This window comes from Pelodiscus sinensis, chromosome 4 (genome assembly GCF_049634645.1).
Source record: "Pelodiscus sinensis isolate JC-2024 chromosome 4, ASM4963464v1, whole genome shotgun sequence".
Classification (NCBI taxonomy): domain Eukaryota; kingdom Metazoa; phylum Chordata; order Testudines; family Trionychidae; genus Pelodiscus; species Pelodiscus sinensis.
In genome coordinates, this window is record NC_134714.1 from 90,157,264 (window position 1) to 90,176,509 (window position 19,246).

Consider the following 19,246-nt stretch of genomic DNA (forward strand, 5'->3'; position numbering starts at 1 on the left):
CTTTAACCAGTTCCTTATCCACCTCTCAATTTTCATATTGATACCCATTTTTTTCAATGTAACCAATAATTCCCCATGTGGTACTGTATCAAATGCCTTACTGAAATCAAGGTAGATTAGATCCACTGCATTTTCTTTATCTAAAAAATCTGTTACTTTCTCAAGGAAGGAGATCAGGTTGGTCTGGCACGATCTACCTTTTGTAAAACCATGTTGTAATTTATCCCAATTGCCATTAACCTCCATGTCCCTAACTACTGTCTCCTTCAAAATTTTTCCCAAGACCTTGCATACTACAGATGTCAAAGTAACAGGCCTGTAGTTACCTGGGTCACTTTTTTCCCTTTCTTAAAAATAGGAACTATATTAGCAATTTTCCAGTCAAATCATACAACCCCTGAGTTTAGAAATTCATTAACAAATTTTGCTAATGGACTTGCAATTTCATGTGCCAGTTCCTTTACTATTCTTGGATGAACATTATCTGGGCCCCCTAATTTACTCCCATTAAGATGTTTGAGTTTGGCTTCTACCTCGGATTTGGTAATATATACCTCCATAACCTTATTCCCATTTGTTATGTTGCCATTATCCCTAAGCTCTTCATTAGCCTCATTAAATACTGAAGCAAAGTATTTGTTTAGATATTGGGCCATGCCTAGATTATCTTTAACCTCCACTCCATCCTCAGTGATTAGTGGTCCCACTTCCTCTTTTTTTGTTTTCTTCCTATTTATATGGCTATAAAACTTTTTACTATTGGTTTAATTCCCTTTGCAAGGTCCAACTCAACATGACTTTTAGCCTTTCTCAGGGTATGTCTACACTACCCTGCTAGTTCGAACTAGCGGGGTAATGTAGGCATACCGCACTTGCAAATGAAGCCCGGGATTTGAATTTCCCGGGCTTCATTTGCATAAGCGGGGCGCCGCCATTTTTAAAACCCCGCTCGTTCGAACCCCATGCCGCGCGGCTACACAGGGCACAAACTAGGTAGTTCGAACTAGGCTTCCTAGTTCGAACTACCGTTACTCCTCGTGGAATGAGGAGTAACGGTAGTTCGAACTAGGAAGCCTAGTTCGAACTACCTAGTTCGTGCCCCGTGTAGCTGCGCTGCACGGGGTTCGAACGAGCGGGGTTTTAAAAATGGCGCCCCGCTTATGCAAATGAAGCCCGGGAAATTCAAATCCCGGGCTTCATTTGCAAGTGCGGTATGCCTACATTACCCTCCTAGTTCGAACTAGGAGGGTAGTGTAGACATACCCTCACTTTGTCCCTACATGCTTGAACCTCAATAAGGTAGCTTTCTTTACTGATCCCTCCCATCTTCCACTCCTTATATGCTTTCTGCTTTTTCTTAATCACCTCCCTAAGATTCTTGCTCATCCAACTTGGTCTAACACACCTACCTATACATTTTTTCCTCTTTCTTAGGATATAGGCTTCTGATACCTTCTGCAACTTTAACTTAAAATAATCCAAGGCCTCCTCCACTTTTAGATACATAAATTCTTTAGTCCAATCCACTTCCCTAACTAATTTCCTTAATTTATTAAAATTAGCCCTTTTGAAATCAAAAACCCGAGTCTCAGATTTATTTTTGTTTAGCCTTCCATTTAGTTTGAACTGAATTATCTCATGATCACTCGAGTCAAGGTTGTCCCCTACAACCATTTCTTCTATGAGGTTCTCGCTACTCACCAAAACCAAATCTAAAATGGCTTCCCCCCTTGTTGGTTCAACAACTACTTGATGAAGGAATTCATCAGCTAATAAACTAAAAGATACTAGGGACACCATTCCTTACGCATCCTGGCTAATAGCCATTAATGGACCTAACCTCCATGAATTTATCTAGCTCTTTTTTAAACTCTTTTATAGTCCTAGCCTTCACAGCCTCCCTCTGGCAAGGAGTACCACAAGTTGACTACGCGCTGTGTGAAGAAGAACTTTCTTTTATTAGTTTTAAACCTGCTACCCATTAATTTCATTTAGTATCCTCTAGTTCTTCTATTATGGGAACTAATAAATAACTTTTCTTTATTCAAGACCTTGTAATTTCCTCCATCAAGGACATTTAGCTGTATGAGCGTTCCCCCAGCGCATCCAGGGCAAATCGGTGTGTTCTCACTACAATTCTTCCTGGTTCCTAAAAGGACTAGATTGACTCTTCCCACTGGTCAGGGACCCAATTCCTTAACAGGGCCTCAACTGTGTCCTCTAGAGACTCACTGGGCTTCCCTCTGAGCCTTTGGCTTCTTGTACCATTTCATGTCTCTCATGGAAGATTGCTTTCCTTGTATCTATTACCTTGGTGAGGTGAGTGTCTAAGATTAAAGCCCTTATTTCCAACCCTCCTTACACAATTTTCTACCAAGAGAAGATCCAGTTGTGACCCCCAGTCCGAATTTTTGCCTAAGAGGATGTCACACACCTCTGTTAACCAGAGGGCGCCAGAGCCAGCCCTCTGTGGATACGATTGAGGGGAAAAAACTTCTGGTGCCTGTGCATGTGGTGAGCACACGCACACCTAAAATAGAATGGATATGAGTAACACATCTCAAAAGAATATCAGTTATGAAAGAAAGAGCCGTTTGTTCTGTCTTTCCCAAGAGACCCTGCACAGAATCTGCCCTACTGGTTTTCTTTCCTAATGGCCTGATCCCAGTTTACACTGGGGTCCCTGTGCACTGCTCTAAAATTATACAGTGCCTTAAAGTTAATGTAAATGTAATTTACCGTCATTTTATGGCCTCTTTACACTTCTCTTAGTATGCAAAGGAGTCCTGGGATAGGGTTGCCAACTTTCAAATGGCACAAAACTAAATACCCCGGCCCCTCCCCATCTCTTCCTGTAGGTCCACCCCCTTCTTTCACCTCTCCTCCTTTTATCACTTGCTTTCCTTCACCCTCACTGTGCTGGGGGCAGCATTTTGGAGAATGGGTTGTGTGGGTTTGGGTTGGAGGGGTTCAGGGTACAGTGGAGCAAGGAATTGGTGTTCAGGGGTATGCGGGCTCTGGCTAGAATTATGGGCTCTGGGGTTGGGCTAGGGATGAGGGACTTGGTGTATGGGAGGGAGATCTGGATGTGAGGTTGGAGTATGGAGGGGGCTAAGGGCTGTCACTGCTTGGGGTTGAGGGTTGGGGCTGGTGATGAGATGTTTTGGGTTCAGGAGGGGACTCCAGGCTGTGGAAGGAGTTTGGGGTGTGGAAGTGGGGATGGCTGAGGCCTGTGATGTGGGTGTGTGGGCTCTGGGATGGGGCCAGGGAGGAAAGGGTTTAGGGTACATGGGGGGTTATGGGGTGGGCTCCTGGAGGGAGTCTGAGTGTCAGAGGGGACCCTGGCTTAGGGAGGTTTTTTTGGGGTACTGGGGTCCCGGCAGAGCTTACCATGGAGCCCAGGAAGTGGCCACCATGCGTTCAGCTATAATTGGTTTTAGTGTTACTGAATTTGAAAGACCCACTGTGCTCCATGAAGGAGACATTCAAGGGAAGATAAATTAAGACCTTGAATGTTGTAAATGCATGACATTTACTATTTGAGAAACAGTTGGCTTTAGCCAGCAAAGGTACATTCCTGCTTCAATGTAATCAAAGCATATCCCCTTGTAATAAAGGTAGTTTTGTGACCTGCTGTCTTGAGCGCACACATAAAAAGGAGGTTCAATAAATACTGTTTCCCTGGCACTTATGAAACATGCCTTTTCATTCTGTTATTTGGAAGTCTGCATCAATCTCAGACAAGGGGGAATAGAAAACAAATCACCAAGAGTGGTATTTTTGATGAGTACTGTGATGGGAATGGAAAATGACCAGTGGAGGCTTCTTTAGTGTGTTCATGTGAAAAATAGATCCATTTGACTTCCTCACCTCGTTTATAATTAAGGTGCCAAATGTACATGATTTAAATTTAATTTCAAGGATCATTTAGCGTAGGTTTTTAAGATGGAGCATATTATAGTTTTATGGATGTTGCAAAAATTGCTTATATGTGTTTCAGCTTCTCAGAAATGCCAGACTCAGTGTTGTCTCTCAGACAGTACTCAGTTGAATAACTGTTACTGAACATGTCCCCACTTGCTAAGTTAGGGAGCTGACAATATTCATTAGTTTGAATTTGCATTTCAGAGCTCTATAGTGGAATATGCATTTTAAAGACATAAGTGAAGATTGAGCAGTTTATTTGCAAGGTCATTCTAGCCTGATGCTGTCAAACCTGTGGGTGAACAGGACAGCTAAACTGGCATCCTTAAAAAAGTCATTGCACCAGTACACTAAGTACGTCTACACTGGTACACTATTTCAAAATAACTAGCACTATTCCAGCAGGCAGTTATTTTGAAATCGTGTCAAAATACTGTCACGCTGGAGGACTTCTTACTCTGATTCCTGTAGCCTTCATTGTACGAGGAATAAGAGAAGTCGGAGGAAGAGTGCTGTTTCAAAATAAGTGCTGTGTAGACGCTCTCTATTTCGAAATAAGCAACGCAATTAACGTAGCTCAATTTGTGTAGTTTATTTTGAGGAAGCCCTGCAGTGTAGATGCACCCGTAGGGTACATCTACACTGCACGCTTATTTCAGAATAAGCACTTCTGGAAGATATATTCCAAAGTAGCTTATTTTGAAATAGGGCATCCGCGCTACTGGGAAGCCTTGAAATTTGTCTGAGGCAGGCTCCCTTAATGTGGATGCACTATCTCGATTTAGAGCTCCAGGAAGTACTGTGGAGAAATTACTTAGAATGGGCCTGGTGAGGAGCTATTTCGAAATAGCAGCAGTGGACTGTCCACACTGCAGCTATTTTGAAATAATTATTTTGGAAGAAAAGTTATTCCTCGTGGAACGAGGTTTACAGAAGTTGGAATAAGATGCCCGTTATTTTGATATTATTTAGAAATAATGGAATTGCTGTGTAGGTGCTCGTATTGCTATTTCAGAATAACACTAGTCAGTCCAAAATAATGGTGCAGTGTAGATCTGCATTATAATTCAGTGTTTTTAATGTCAAAACATTTCTATTCTCTAGCAGTGAGTTGGCAGTCCTGCGCCTAGGGGTACGAGTCTTCTCTTGGTTGTACAAGCATACTTCCATTGATCTTAGTGAGACTTTTGCATAGGAAGTGACTAGAGCCCTGGTCCCACATGCCCATGTTTCTTGATGCTCACTTCTTTCTTTTCATCAAATGGTATTTTCCCCATCATCAAATCTGTTGACTGAGCTTCACTGGTCTGAACAGTATTATTCCAAATGCAGTTAGGGCCCAAACCTCAACAATCAGTGGTCTCAACTGGATAACTCAGCATTATGTAGGAGGCACTCAGAACCTTCACATCAGGAGCTATATGAGAAAAAGAAAATACTTTGCATTTACCATAGCAAATATGTATATGTCAAAAAATTACCAGTAATTTATCTTGGTAAATCAATGTCCAGGTATTTTAGAAGGCACATTATTTTTAATGATTTAACTCTCTTTTCTGTAGGTGACAATCTGATTTACAAAAATTTGGTGGTTTTCTTTCAAAAATTTTTTATATACAGCATTTTATAAACTATATATGGACTAGGAAAACAACCTGTCATACTAGGGGTTCCGAAGCAAAACTAGGGGTTCCGCGAGGAGCCGGCACTCCCTCGCCACCTCTGAAAGAGAGAGAGCTGGCTAGCCGGCAGAGGCATGGGCAGCGAGTTGTATGGTCTCGTGGTGCCCATGCTCCACCAATATTTGGAACTGGAGCATTGCGCCGTGTGGCTGAATTGCGGGTTCAGAGTCTGGGATGGAGCGCAGACTCCAGCCCCAGAAAGTGGAAGGCAGAAGGTAGGGGAAGGGGTAGGGCTGGGAGAGGAAGGGGCTTGTGCGGCAGGGAAGGGGAAGGGGAAGAGAGGGGAAGGCACCAAAAGTAAAGGGTAGAGGAGAGTCAACTGCCAGGGGGCCAAGTGCAGACAATGAGGAAAAAGGTAGGAGGGGAGGTGTCAGTGAGAGGGGGACAGGGTGATGCTGGGAGGGGAGAGGGTAAGGGCATTGAGGGCTACAGGGGGGAGGGGGAGGTGCTGGGAGAAGGCTTGAAAGAAGGGGTGGGCATGAGGCAGGCCAGGATGGAGCATGGGTGAGGGCATAGGGACATGAGGGGAACGGGGGAAGAGAGTGGTGAGGGGGTGGGCATCAGGGAAAAAGAGGGCAAAGGCGGTAGGGGCAGTGAGGGAAGGGGGAGGCAACAGAAGGGTGCAGGAGTAAGAGAAGGTGCAAGTGCCAGGAGATTCTGGGGTTGAAGCAGAAGGGCAGACACCTGCAGGGGAGGGACCAGCACCAGAAGAGAGACGCAGGGCAGGTGTGTAGAGGGAGGTGTTAGAGGAGGGGTAGCTCACATGATCAGAGTGGGGCTACTGGAGGAGTGGGCACAGGGAGAAGGGCTGGTGGAGGGGGGGCAGGTTGAAGGAGGGCTGAGGGCAGTGAGAAGGGCAGGAGTCAGGACAGCAGAGGAGGGTGAGGAGTTGGGAGGCAGCGGGCACCAGGGGAGCTGATGGACCAAGGGGAGGAGACATGGCAGCATAGAGAAAAGGTAAAGGTTTAAAAATATTTATTAATAACTTGGATGCCACAGTGACACATCCAAACAAGCCACATGAACTCTGTACTGGTGCACAACACAAAATTCATTTTGCTCGTGCGAAGAAACTCTTAGGCTATGTCCACACTGGTGGTTTCTTGCGCAAGAATATCTTGTGCAAGAGTTCTTGTGCAAGAACACGTCCACACTGCCATGTGCGAGCTGTGCTTTGCACAAGAGCATCTATGGCAGTGTGAACGCTTTCTTTCCCGAGAAAGTGCCGATGGCCATTTTAGCCATAGGGCTTTCTTCTGCAAGAAATTCATGTTGCCTGTCTACACTGGCCTCTTGCACAAGAACAGTTGCGCAAAAGGGCTTATTCCTGAGCGGGAGCATCATAATTCTTGCGCAAGAAGCCCTGATTTCATACATGAGAACGTCAGTGTACTTGTGCAAGAACACACGGCCTGTGTAGACAGGAAGCAAGTTTTTGCTCAAAAGCGGCCGCTTTGGCGCAAGATCGCGCCAGTATAGACACAGCCAAAGGAAGGAAGGTAGGGGGAGGGAATCAGCGCTGGCTCAGCATGTCTGCATGGTTTGGGGGAAGGTGCAGGGAAATTGAGCTCAGCTGGGTTGCAGAGTGGGGAGGTCCGGGGAGCTGAGCTTGGCTGGACTGGGCTGGGCTGTGGGGTGTGTGTGTGTGTGTGGAGCTTAGAGCTCAGTTTGGCTGCAGGAGGAGGGAGGTGCCGGGAACCGGAACTAGACTCAAGGGGAGGGAGGGGCAGGGAATCGGCGCTTGGCCTAGCAGTTTTGCGGGGCTTGGGGGAGGTGCGGGAAACGGGGCTCAGCTGTGCTGTGGGGGAGGCATGCAGGGAACCAGTGCAGGGCTCAGCTGGGCTGAGGTGGATGGGGGAGGGCATACGGAACAGATGGGCAGCTCAGCTGGGCTGTGAGGGGCTGCAGGGAACTGGTGCTGCACTCCCTTGGATTGTGGGGGATGGTTTTGGGGGAGGTGCAGGGAACCAGCAGGGGTGGGCAGCTCAGTTGGGTTGCAGGGGATAGAGGTGCAAAGAAGCCTAGTGGGGAGCAGGGAAACTAGGAGCCCTGAAATGACCTCCCATGGTCCAAAAATTCCTCATCTGGGACCAGTCAGGTCCAGAGGGTGCCAGATCAGGGAGGTCCAAGTCCTCTCTTTGCACCCTCCCTCGTAGCCAGACACCCTACCCCCAATCTGCTCCTGCTCCCTCCCCCTGGCCAGACATCCTACATCCAGCCTGTTTCTGCACCCTACCTACCACCCAGACATTGCCCCCTTCCGCCCCCCCCACCTCACTCCCAGATCCTGCACCCCATCCCTATCCCGCTCCTTGGCAGCCCTGCCATCCACCCTAACACCACCCTGTCCCTGGCCCCAACACCCTGCCTCACACCCCAGGACTCAGCACCGCCCTGGCCCCAGCACCCTGCCATCCACGCTAGCACCCAGCAGCACCCTGTTCCTTGTCCCAGCACCCTGCCAGTCACCCTAGTGCCCAGCAGGACCATGTCCCTGACCCCAGCACTCCGCCACCTGACTGCCCCAGCACCTTGCCCAACACCCCGCCACCTGAGCCAGCATCCTCCCACCCAGCAGCACCCTCTCCTCAGCCCCAGCTCCCACTTTCACTCTGTCCCCTGTTCCCACCAGCACATTTGGGACCACATTAGTGAGGCTTGGGGGTCCCGTTAATTAAATTCTACACGTTTTTAGAAGACTTGGGGAATGGCTTTATCCAATATCAAATATTGTTGTACTGTGTTACAAAAAGGATAGGTTATTGAATTGCACATATATCACTAACACCTACACACCCAAAGCAATACAGATGACTGGCTGTATCATCAAACCACGTGTTTTGACAGTACTGTGCACTTGGCTAAAATCTTACATTGAGTTTAAAGCCAGAAGGGAGCATCTTGTCTGACCTCTTGCATAACATATGCATCTGCATAACACAGGCCTAGGACTTCCCTGCATTAATTTCACCGGAGGATCTCTACAAACATAGAAGTTAATATTGACTTGAACTCTGCAATATCCTTATGCAAGCTAATCAGACTTGAATCTGGACATGAGAGAAGAAGCAGTCGGTAAGCACTTGCTGCTACTTCTTCTGGAGACTGTGAGTGGGGCAAGATAAGAAACTTGGCTTATGTGCTTCTGTCCCACGCATATACCCACACGCACTGTGCACTGTCCAGTACATCTGAACCAGCATGAGAAAATTGTTTACATCCTTCCTCCTTTTGGAACAATTATTTTCCAATTATTTTGGGATGTGCAGTTGACACTCCTTCCCTTACTCAGGGGCTGTGTCTAAAGATACAATCTAGCCCAGAGCAGGGCAAACTACGTCCCACAGGCCACATACGGCCCACAAGGCGCTTAATCAGCTCTCAAGCAGGATATGGGGCTTCCCTTCTGACTGGCTCTTGTGCATCAGGGCCATGAGAGGGGTCTGTGCACTGCGCCTGCCCCAACTTCCCACGCAGCTCCCATTCATGGGGAAGTGTAGCCAATGGGAGCTGCTACATTGGGGCAGCACACAAAGAACCTCCACGTAGGATCCAGCAAAAAGGGGGACATGTGTTGCTTGAGGCGGCAAGAGCAGGCTGGAACCTACACTCCTGAGTCTCCCCATACTCCAGTCCCACCTGTCCAAACCCTGATCCCTCCAAAGCACCCTCCTCCACCCCCAAATTCCTTATCCCCAACCCCAAGCTCCCTCCTGCACCCAGACCTCCTCATTTTGACCCCACCCCAGAGCCCGGACTTCCAGCCAGAACCCAAACCCAATTTCATGATCATTCATGCAATTTCCGTATCTTGATGTGGCCCTCTGGCCAAAAAGTTTGCCACCCCATCTAGCTTATTCTTTGCTTTTTAGATGTTAATGAAATAATTCACACACAACTTCTGTAAGATAGGGTAAATGTTGTTATCACTTTTATTGTGAGGAAACTGCTGTGCAGAAAGGTGAGCCTAAAAAGTTTGTGACAAAAGCAAAAATAGAATCTCTCAACACCTTGGCTAGCTGTGCTCTTATGCACTAGCTCGTGACCCTTTCCACTCCATTTATTCATTGTGTCACCTGAAATTGCCCCTGACGGTTTCTTAATATTTGGCTTGATAAACTCCAGTTTACAAAGCGTGGAAGAGAATGTGAAACAGACAGAAAATAATCTATTAGCTCCCGACTCCTTTCATTTAAAATCTGAACAGTTTGCAAGAAAAGAAGCTAAGGCAGTGATAAGGAGTTAAATATAGGTGTTATCCCTTGTGACCCAACTGTCCCATAGTGTGTGAAACAAGTACACAACTGTATGTTTTTAATCTTGATTTTCAACTACCCCTGCTGTCACAAGAAGAAAGCTAAGTCTTTGGCAGTACTCACTGGATATAAAAGTGAAGCCAGACGCTATCTGAAGCTTATTAGTGGGATCAGTGCAAAGATTGGCCAGTTTGGATAATTTGTTAAATGCAAATGAGAGAGAAAAAAATGTGCACTCATTTTACCTCTGACAGATCAGTATAACCTCTTTAGCAGCTGCTACAATTTTCAGTTTAATATTTGTGAACTACAATCCTACATTTTAAGGAAAATTAAAAGAATACAGACTTCATTGGGTGTGGTATTGCTTGTATTTCAGTGTTCAGTGTGATATTTTTTGCATTTGTTTATCTGTAATATGTATCCTTTTCCTCAAAAATGTAAAATAGCTATGCAACCAAGTTTGCAAAGTGGCCACTGAACTTGGGTATGCCACGTTTTGCGTGCCCAGTTTGAGATACAGATGACATGAGGTGCTGATACAGAGGTACTGAGCACTTGTTGCTCCTCTTGACTTCAGCTGGAGTTTTGGATGCATGGCACTTTTGAAAATTGGACCCAGCGTGTCTCAGGTAGGACATTCAAAAATTGAGGGAGCCAAAATGAGTGGCCGCTAATAAAAATTTGGATACAGTCATAAAAAAACATTATTTGAAGCATGATGAGCACCTGTAACTTTTGTTAAACTCTTATGTCTGCACTACAAGAGTATTTTGAAATAAGTTACTTTGGATTAACTCCCGAAATAACTATTTCAAAATAGCACATCCACACTACAAGGAAGCCTCAACATTAGTCCCAGGCAAGCTCCCCTACTGTGGACACGCTACCTCAATTTGGAGCCCCAGGAAGGGGCTGGTGAGGAGCTATTTCGAAATAGCCACTGTGGAGCAGCCACACTACCACTATTATGAAATAGCAATTTTTAAATAAGCGCTATTCCTCATGGATTGAGGGTTTATTGTTTGGAAATAAGAAGCCCGTTATTTCTAAATAATTTTGAAATAACAGGCTTGCTGTGTGGACACTGGCCTTATTTCAAAATAACAATAGTTATTTTGAAATAACGCTGTTGTGTAGACATGCCCCCACTGAACTGCAGAATCTAAACGTTGTGTGATCAGGTCTGTACTCTCCATACTGCACAAATCATGGAGCATCTTTCACTAAATTGGTATGGTAATTAGCTGACTCTATATTGCAGCTCTGATGTCACTAAGACATATCAATAATATTCTTTACATAGTAAATTTATGTGCTAGTGAAAAGATGGGGAAAGAAAAGGAGGAGTTAGGAAAAGAAGGGAACAGATAGGGTTGCCAGATACTTTCACAAAAAATACTGAACATTGCAGGAAAAAAATTGGTTGGCACCCTCCCCCCCCAAAATGTTGCTTTAAATCCCCCCACCAAATGTGGCAGAGGAAGAATGTCCCAAGTGGCCTACTGGCCAAGAAAAACAAAATATTTTCTGTTTTTTTTTTTTTTTTTTACCGGACAGAGGCCGCAATACCGGACCCCTGCCAACCCTAGAAACAGAATAAAACAAATGTATAGGCCTTGCTATCTGTGGTATAAAGAAAATGTGTGATGGCTGGTGTTCAGGCCTTAAAAAAAGTTTTTTATTACGACCTCCCCTCCTATTCCCACTACCCCTGTACGTACATATTCTACACATCAGAAGTCTTAGAAGGACCTCATGGAGTGTCAGTTTTGTAGTCTGTAGATGGAGATTTAAGTACAGAAATCTATTCACATTAATGGAAATTGAATGTATAAATTCCCCACACAGCAGTAAGAAGATGTGTCTGTGCTAAGATGTTTCATTTCTTTTCATGATGATTAGCAATAGCATTTGGCATTTATAATAGCAATAGCATTCTAGGCAGTGCTTTTTGCTGTGAATTATTCTTCTTCTTGGGTTGTTAAAGGCTCTTTTAATAAAGAAAAATGGAACAAGGGTCTAATTACATCTTGGGATTGTGAGAAATTAGGAGCCATTCAAGCTTGTGATTTCTGATGTCACCAGAGCCCTTCATGTAATTAAAGCCTTGTAATTCACATCTGAACTGTCATTGTCATTCAGCCTATGTATATATAAACATACTCCTGTCTGGTTTACTTTGAGTAAACTACAGCATAAATAACATCTGACACTGTACAAAGTCACTGTTGAACTCATCTTAATTATTCAAGACAGTTCTAAGCAGTCCAAACATTCATATGCCTGCTCTGTGAATCATTGGGGAGCAGATATCTTGAAACTCGTAATAGTCCTGTTCCCGAAAGCTATTTCACAGGCATGACCTCTAAACAAACAAACAATTACCTTAATCTGAGATCAAATCTGCATATGCACTGTGCAATGGAGAAACATTTTCTTTCTCCTTTGTACTGGAGCAGCAGAACTAGCCCCTGGGCAGAAACAAGATTGAAATTTACAAGTACATATGAATTGAGTAATAGGCCTGATACGTCAGGCTCTCTCCTTGATACAGCCTAGGGCAGTGGTTCCCAAACTTTTCGGCATCGTGCTCTCTCTTTGATTTTTGAGAAACCCTCACGCCCCCCCCCCCTCAAAATAGCAGCAAAACTTGAGTGTAAAAGAAAAAAAAAGTGCCGGTACTCCAGGGGAAAAGTTGTTAATCCCTCCCCAATAAAAGGTTGCCCTTTTAAGAGCAGAGCAGGCATTGCCCTTTTAAGGCATCCATTTTGAAGTCTGCCCAGGACACTCCATCCTCCCCCCTGCCCTAGCCAGCCCAAGCTGGGTGTAGTCCGGCAGATGCCCGAGCCAGGAAAAACAGAAAATACTGGACATTTCCCATGTCCGATATTTTCTGAATTTTTTTTTACCAGACGGACCAGGCTCTTTCTTGGGAGGGATTTGACGGGGGGTGGGGGGGGAGGTTGGGACACCTCGTGCCTCCCCCCTCCTCCCTGGAATTTCTTCACACACCCCCAGTTTGGGAGCCGATAGCCTGGGGGTTCACATAGTGTCTCAGCATTTGGAGTGTGGCAAGCAAGGCATCAGGAGCTCAATCCTGCAAGCTACTGAGCACTCTCACTAGATGATGAGTGCCTTCATTTTCTCACTGACTTCACTGCATTCCAAGGACACTGAGCACTTCAGAAGAGGGCTTTGAATCTTTCGGGATCAAGCCCACAAAGCATATGACAGCAATCCTTTATGTGATTGCTCTGTCGTCCCCACTCCCCAACTGAAAATTGCATTAAACATAATGTAAAGATACAGTAAACACTAATGTCTTTGTGTTCCAGCTATCTTCCATGGGATTCTGGGAAATACTATATTATCTAGTGCTTAATTTGTGATGGGGCTTACCAGGAATGAATCTCTAGGCTTGGCATTTCATAGTTCTGGCTCTTCTGGGCTTGCTGCATCAGTTATGAATGTCAAAAATATGCTTGAGGCTTGGCACCTAACGGCTTCACCACCACAGAGTCCTTTCCAGTTTTCTTTATGAATATAGTTTTTTATTTAAAATAATCCTGCAGAGGGCAGTAAAAGTCTATGTAGAAAAAACCTTGCACTTAGATTTTCTTTGCCATCTAAATACAAGATAAAATTATAGTAAAATGTTACGAAAGTAAAATCTAGGTAGTTACTTCTCTACTCTGAAAGCTAAAGATGATTTATATTTTTTCAGACTGTAAAGAAAGAAACTCGATTTCTGTGTACTTCCTATTGGACAAATGTCCGAATCAGATGATGATGATACTTGCGAAGTTTTATATATATAAAGTATTCTAAAAGCATTGCTTATTTAATTATTTAACTGCAAACACTGTCACACATAATCAAGGAGTCCCTGTGAGGAATCTCTTGAAAGAGGATAAAAGACTGAACAACCACGGGGACTAAACTACAATTTCACCTCCAATGAGTGGTAACTCCCAGGTGTGACTGAGACATATTTGTGGGAAATGTGCTTCTTACTTCTTGTGTTGTACTTCTTGTAAGGAGAAAGCAGTTTACTCCCTAAAACTTCCATTCATCATACACAGGTTGAACTTCTCTAGTCCAACACTCTCTAGTTTGACAACATCCATGGTCTAGCATGATTTTAGTTAGCTGGATGCCCACGCATAATGGGGGTGGACAAGTTTCTTGCAGTCCCATAAAGTTTATTTACAGCCAGCTGTCCTGGCTGTCAGTGTTCTGTGCTGTTATTTAACTCTAATCTACCCCAATAGTCTTCCAAAAGTCTAGTAAGCCGTGGATGTGTTGGTAAAGCTACTAGACAATATTAAACTCCTGCAAATTCTCTGGTTTGGCACCGTACAGATTCAAGGGTGCCAGACTAGAGAAGTTCAACCTGTATCACTTGGGGGGAAAAAACCCTTACATATATATTTTTTAAATGCTCAGTATTTTGGCATATATTTGATACATTTATGTAAACTAAAATAGTTTTTAGGAAATCAAATACATTATATTGATACTATATAATAAGCTCAGACTTTTTTTTTTAAATAACCCAGACACCAAGTGTTCCTATTTAGGAGGAATATACTAAGCAGAATCTGTTAACATTTTTCAATCTCCTAAAAGCATTCCTAGTTCCATGCTGTTTAAAGGTGTACCTACATTCCCCCCACCCTGTTTCCCTAATGTTTAATCCTGGCCCAGTTGTGTAAAATGACTTGATAATCATCTAGCAAAAACACACCAAAGAAAAGTGACCTTCAGTGTGCTAATCAGATAGTTCCCACAGTGTGTTTGTTGGCCAACACAGTATTTGCACATACCAAATTATTAGTTGGTACAGATAATTGGGTAGAAATGTTTCAGAGACTAAATGCATTCTTTTATAATGTCAATTGCATTTTTATTTATACTTCTGTTAGTAAGAACAAGAGAATTTGTGGCACAGAATAAATATAGGTGGCATGAAATCTATAAATCCAGTGACTGTATAGTATGTTTGTATAAGTCTGCTTTTTTAAATTGGACCCACCAACAATAAACAAGATACCAAAGGTTCTTGTTTTCCATAATGTCTTTACAGGGTAACTTCCTAAATTATAATGATATAGGAACAAAAAAGGAGAAAAACCTTTCGCATGGCAAATATGGCTTCTTTTATAAACATTTTTTACCCAATTGGCCTGTAGTCTCAACAACAGAAAGTTCTAAATTAGAAACCAAACTAGTTTTCAAAAATTGAAAAGTTGGAAAAGGATTCAGAAAAAAAAAACCCTACAAGAACTATTAATGGTCTGGGAAAAGTGACTTTATAGTAAGAGATTTAAGTTCTGACTATTTAGTCTGTCCAAGAGAAGGCTAAAAGGTTACTTAATCTTTGATAATAGAGGGATAGTTAAACTATCAGAAAAGGCAGAAGAGTATCTAACATTTTGGAAGCTGAAATTAGACAAATTTAGATAGAGATAAGGTGCAAATTTTTAACAAAAAGGTCTTTATGCAGGCCTCTAAATCATGGCTAGGTATCTTTCTAGAACAGGGATCGGCAACCTTTTCAAACCAAGGAGCCAAACTACACCAAATTCAGAACACGTGGTCAACAAAGAGCCGTATAAGAATCCCCATTTGCAGGACTGAAAATATACAGCTTAATATTACTAATAATTGACATAATGATTAACCAATAGCATAAATGAAACCTTGTACTCACCTTATGACTGGTCAAATCCAGCTTCATGCATGCATTCTGAAAATCTTATGGCAGGGGGCTGAGGATGTGGGGGTACAGGGTCTGAGTTGGGACGTATGAGGGGGCTCGGGCAGGGCGAGCAGGGTGGCCGCCCCAGACCCTGTGCTTCAAGAAGTCCCATGCATGCACCGTGGCGCCACCGCACATGCACCGTGGTGCCACTGCACATGCACCGTGTCAAAGGGGGGGCCCCACAAAATTGTGCTGCCCTGGGCCCCGCAAAATCTCATCTGCCCCTGGGCTCAGGGCATGGGATTTGGGTGTATGATGGACTCAGGGCACAAGGTTGGGGAGTGCAAGAGCGTTTTATAGCAGGGGACTGGAAATGTGGGGGTGCAGGACTTTGAGGATGTGAGGGTATATTGGCTCAGGACAGGAGGTTTAAGTGCATTTTAGGCTCTGGACAGGGCTGGGGAGTGCATGAGGGGGGATGTGGGGGTATGAGGGGCTCAGGGCAGGGGGGTCAGGTGTATGATGGACTCAGAGTTTGGGTGCATGAGGGTGCAAGACTGTTATGGCAGGGGGCTGGGTATGTGGGGGTGCAGGAGTTTGGGGATGGGGAGTATGAGGGCTCAGGGCAGGGGGTTCAGGAGTATGATGGACTCAAGGTTGGTGTTTGGGGGTGCAGGAGTGTTATGATGCTGTGCCCAGATGGGGACTGGGCCCCAATTGGGGGCTTGTTGGCCAGGATGTCCAACATTGTCTTTATTTATGGTAGGAGTGGGGAACCTTTTTTGAGTTGGGGGCTGCTGACCCACAGAAAAATCAGCTGGGGACCACACAAGTGAGAAGCCAAAAAGGGAAAAAAACCCTCCAAAACTCCCAACCCTCACTGATGTGGCCCCCAACTGAAACACCTCTCTCCCCTGGTGCTCCAGCCCCATGGTGGGGGAAGGGGCAGGAAGGACTGAGGGTCAAGGCCTCAGGCCAGATTTACTCTTCTGGGGTTCCAGGGTTAGTTGATTTTGTATGCCCCCATAGGCTGTTGGGTAAGCTAAAAACTGAGGGGTTAAGTGTGTGGGACAGGGCTGCCAGTGAATTGGATAGGGATGGGGGTGCAGGATCTGGGTGGGAGTTAGGGTATAGGAGGGGGTGAGGGTGCAAGTTCTGGGTGGGAGGTAGGGTACAGGAGCAGACTTGGGAGTACAGCCGGTCCCCGAGTTGTGAACGGTCGACTTACGACCATTTGCAGCTACAACTGAAACTGTAGTAAATGGCTGACGCCGAGTTACGAACGCAATCCGTGCTTACGAACAGCGCGGTCGCGTGTAACTCTGTGGGGTCCGACTTACGAACAAACAGAGTTATGACAAATTGCTTGGTCCATAACCGGTTCATAAGTTGGAGAGAGGCTGTAGAGTGTCTGGCCAGGGGGTAGGAGCGGGCTGGGGGTAGGCTGTCTAGGCTGGGGACAGGCTGTCTGGCTAGGGGACAGGAGTGGGTTGGGGGTAAGCTGTCTAGGCTGGGGGCAAGGTGCCTGGCTACATCAATTGCATAGCTTAAGATGAAATAGCTTAATTCGGCTTTTGGCGCTGTCTACACAGCAGGAAGTTGAAGGAAGAACACTCTTCCTTTGACTTCCCTTAATCTTTGTGAAATGAGGGTTACAGGAATCGGAGTAAGAAGGACCTCCAGCTATCCATTATTTCGAAATAATTGCTTGCTGTGTGGATGCGCACAGTTATTCTGAAATAACACCACTGTGTAGACATAGCCTAAGGTGCTACAGGACCACTTGTATTTTTAAGTTACAGACTAAGCAGCTACTCCTTTGAGACTACTGAAGATAGGTTATAGTTCAGAATTCAAGCTCCTCACCCACCCCAAAACCCTTTTTCTTTTAAACTTTCATAGCTGAGGTGACATTATAGCAATGAATACAACTCTGTTAAACAGGAAGTAATAAGACAGACTGTAAAAAAAAAAAAAAAATGAAACCCCCTCTGTCTTTTTTTATCAGATGAAATTCAGGTCATATATTGCAGTATCCATATAAATATTCCACTGTTGGCAAATTTACCAACATGCTATGTGACCAGCTTTCTGAGCATTTCCAAAAATTATATATGTCAATTATTATTTTCTCACTTAAAATTTTTAAGGTATTGTATCTTTAAATTATTTTATCTTTCTTAATATCAACTTGCCACCTTGCTGAGAGCTGTTCCATATTAAAAAGAAATGAGAATACAAGCAAGAAGAGAAAAATAATATATATCAGCAAGCAAATATTGCAAAATTAATCTCTTTAGGCCTAATGTGGAAATCCTATCAGCTTTTTTGCTAATTCTGGCAATTTCTCAGGCAAACAGAGTAGTTGATAGTGGTAGTGTGGCTGAGGTTGGACAAAGTTTACATTGGTGCAGGAAATGGATTTGGTCCTTTAAGTGTGGCATCCTGTACAGAATTTATATTTTTAGACTATCTGTTAAAGTAATGCAGAGAATATTCTATTATCACCTTTGTCCTGAGTAAACCACATTTTTTAGAGGCTCATCATGATAGTTTGTCAGTTACTCTGGTATTCAGAAACTTCCTCCTAATCAGCGTAACAAAGGAGGCTATTCACAGAAGCACAATGTAGCTACTTCTTTTTTAAAAAAAACAACAACAAAAAACCCCTCCCACCCCCAAAAAAAAACTATGTCCTGTTCTGTGTCTCAAAAATCAGTCCAATGTTGGTTGAATTTACAGTTCTTAAAGATGTTTGCATTTTGAGATCATTGGATTTATGAACCTGATGAACTTGTTTGGCTCATCCAAACTGAATAGTCCCGTGGTGTTCAAGAATACATTTTTAGGAAAGTTAGTTTGTACAAGCAGTTCAGGTTAATTTAAATTTGTTGCAATTCACTATCCTCAAAGTATTCTTCTGCTAAGTCAATGAGCATAACTTGCTGTTGTAAATAGGTAGGTTATTAAATTCATATAGAAGTGTGAAATTGTAAAGTCTAATATTTCAGCCAGTGACCTTACATACAGTATGTAACTGTGATTTCCAAATGAGAACTCTGATATACTTTAATTGATCTTGAAAAGTCAGTGACCCTTTTTGAACAAACGGCCAGATCATCACTGCAATTGATTTTTAACTGTGCCAAATTCAGTAGCATCCAGTCCAACTCTGTGAGGCAATTGTGGGGGGGGGGGGGGGGGGAGAGGTGGAGTGGGAAAGTCTCTATAACCTAGGGAACATCAGAAAGATTAACAGTTCAACAGAGACTGAAAATTAAATGGAGGCTCTTGAAGTGGAAAGAAGATCATCCTTATCAATATATACAGCACATGCAGCAGAAAGTTGGAACGAACTTTTATAGAATGAAACATTTGGTTCAAGGAACAAGTAGCAGTAAGTTGAAGTATTTTTTTTTCTCAAATCCAACATCCATGTTCCTGGATGCTTGCTGCTTTTTTTAAAATAAGTTTTTGACAAGTTTTTGAGGTTTTTCTTTCTTTGTAAATGTCATATGAATCTGTTTACTTTAAGAGACTGAATGAGCATGCTTTTGAACATGCTGATTAATGCTAACACAACTGCAATAGTGGATAGAGTTTTTAAAAGGAAAACATAAGCATGAGGTTAAAAATTAAGTTGTAAATTGGTTACGTTTGAGATTCTGCTTTGTAAT

At 43.8% G+C, this 19,246-nt stretch overlaps 1 protein-coding gene and 1 long non-coding RNA gene across 12 annotated transcripts in view; one reads left to right on the forward strand and one right to left on the reverse strand.

Moving 5' to 3' along the window:
• The window catches only part of NAV2 (neuron navigator 2), a 696,386-nt gene that overhangs the window by 504,492 nt on the left and 172,648 nt on the right, over positions 1–19,246 (forward strand). The gene's annotated exons all lie outside the window — the stretch shown is intronic.
• LOC142829173 (uncharacterized) lies at positions 5,169–13,402 on the reverse strand. The gene is made up of 3 exons (XR_012903561.1): positions 13,265–13,402; positions 12,251–12,336; positions 5,169–5,341 (listed from the first exon to the last, which is right to left on the reverse strand). It is a non-coding gene; the product is annotated as an uncharacterized LOC142829173 (long non-coding RNA).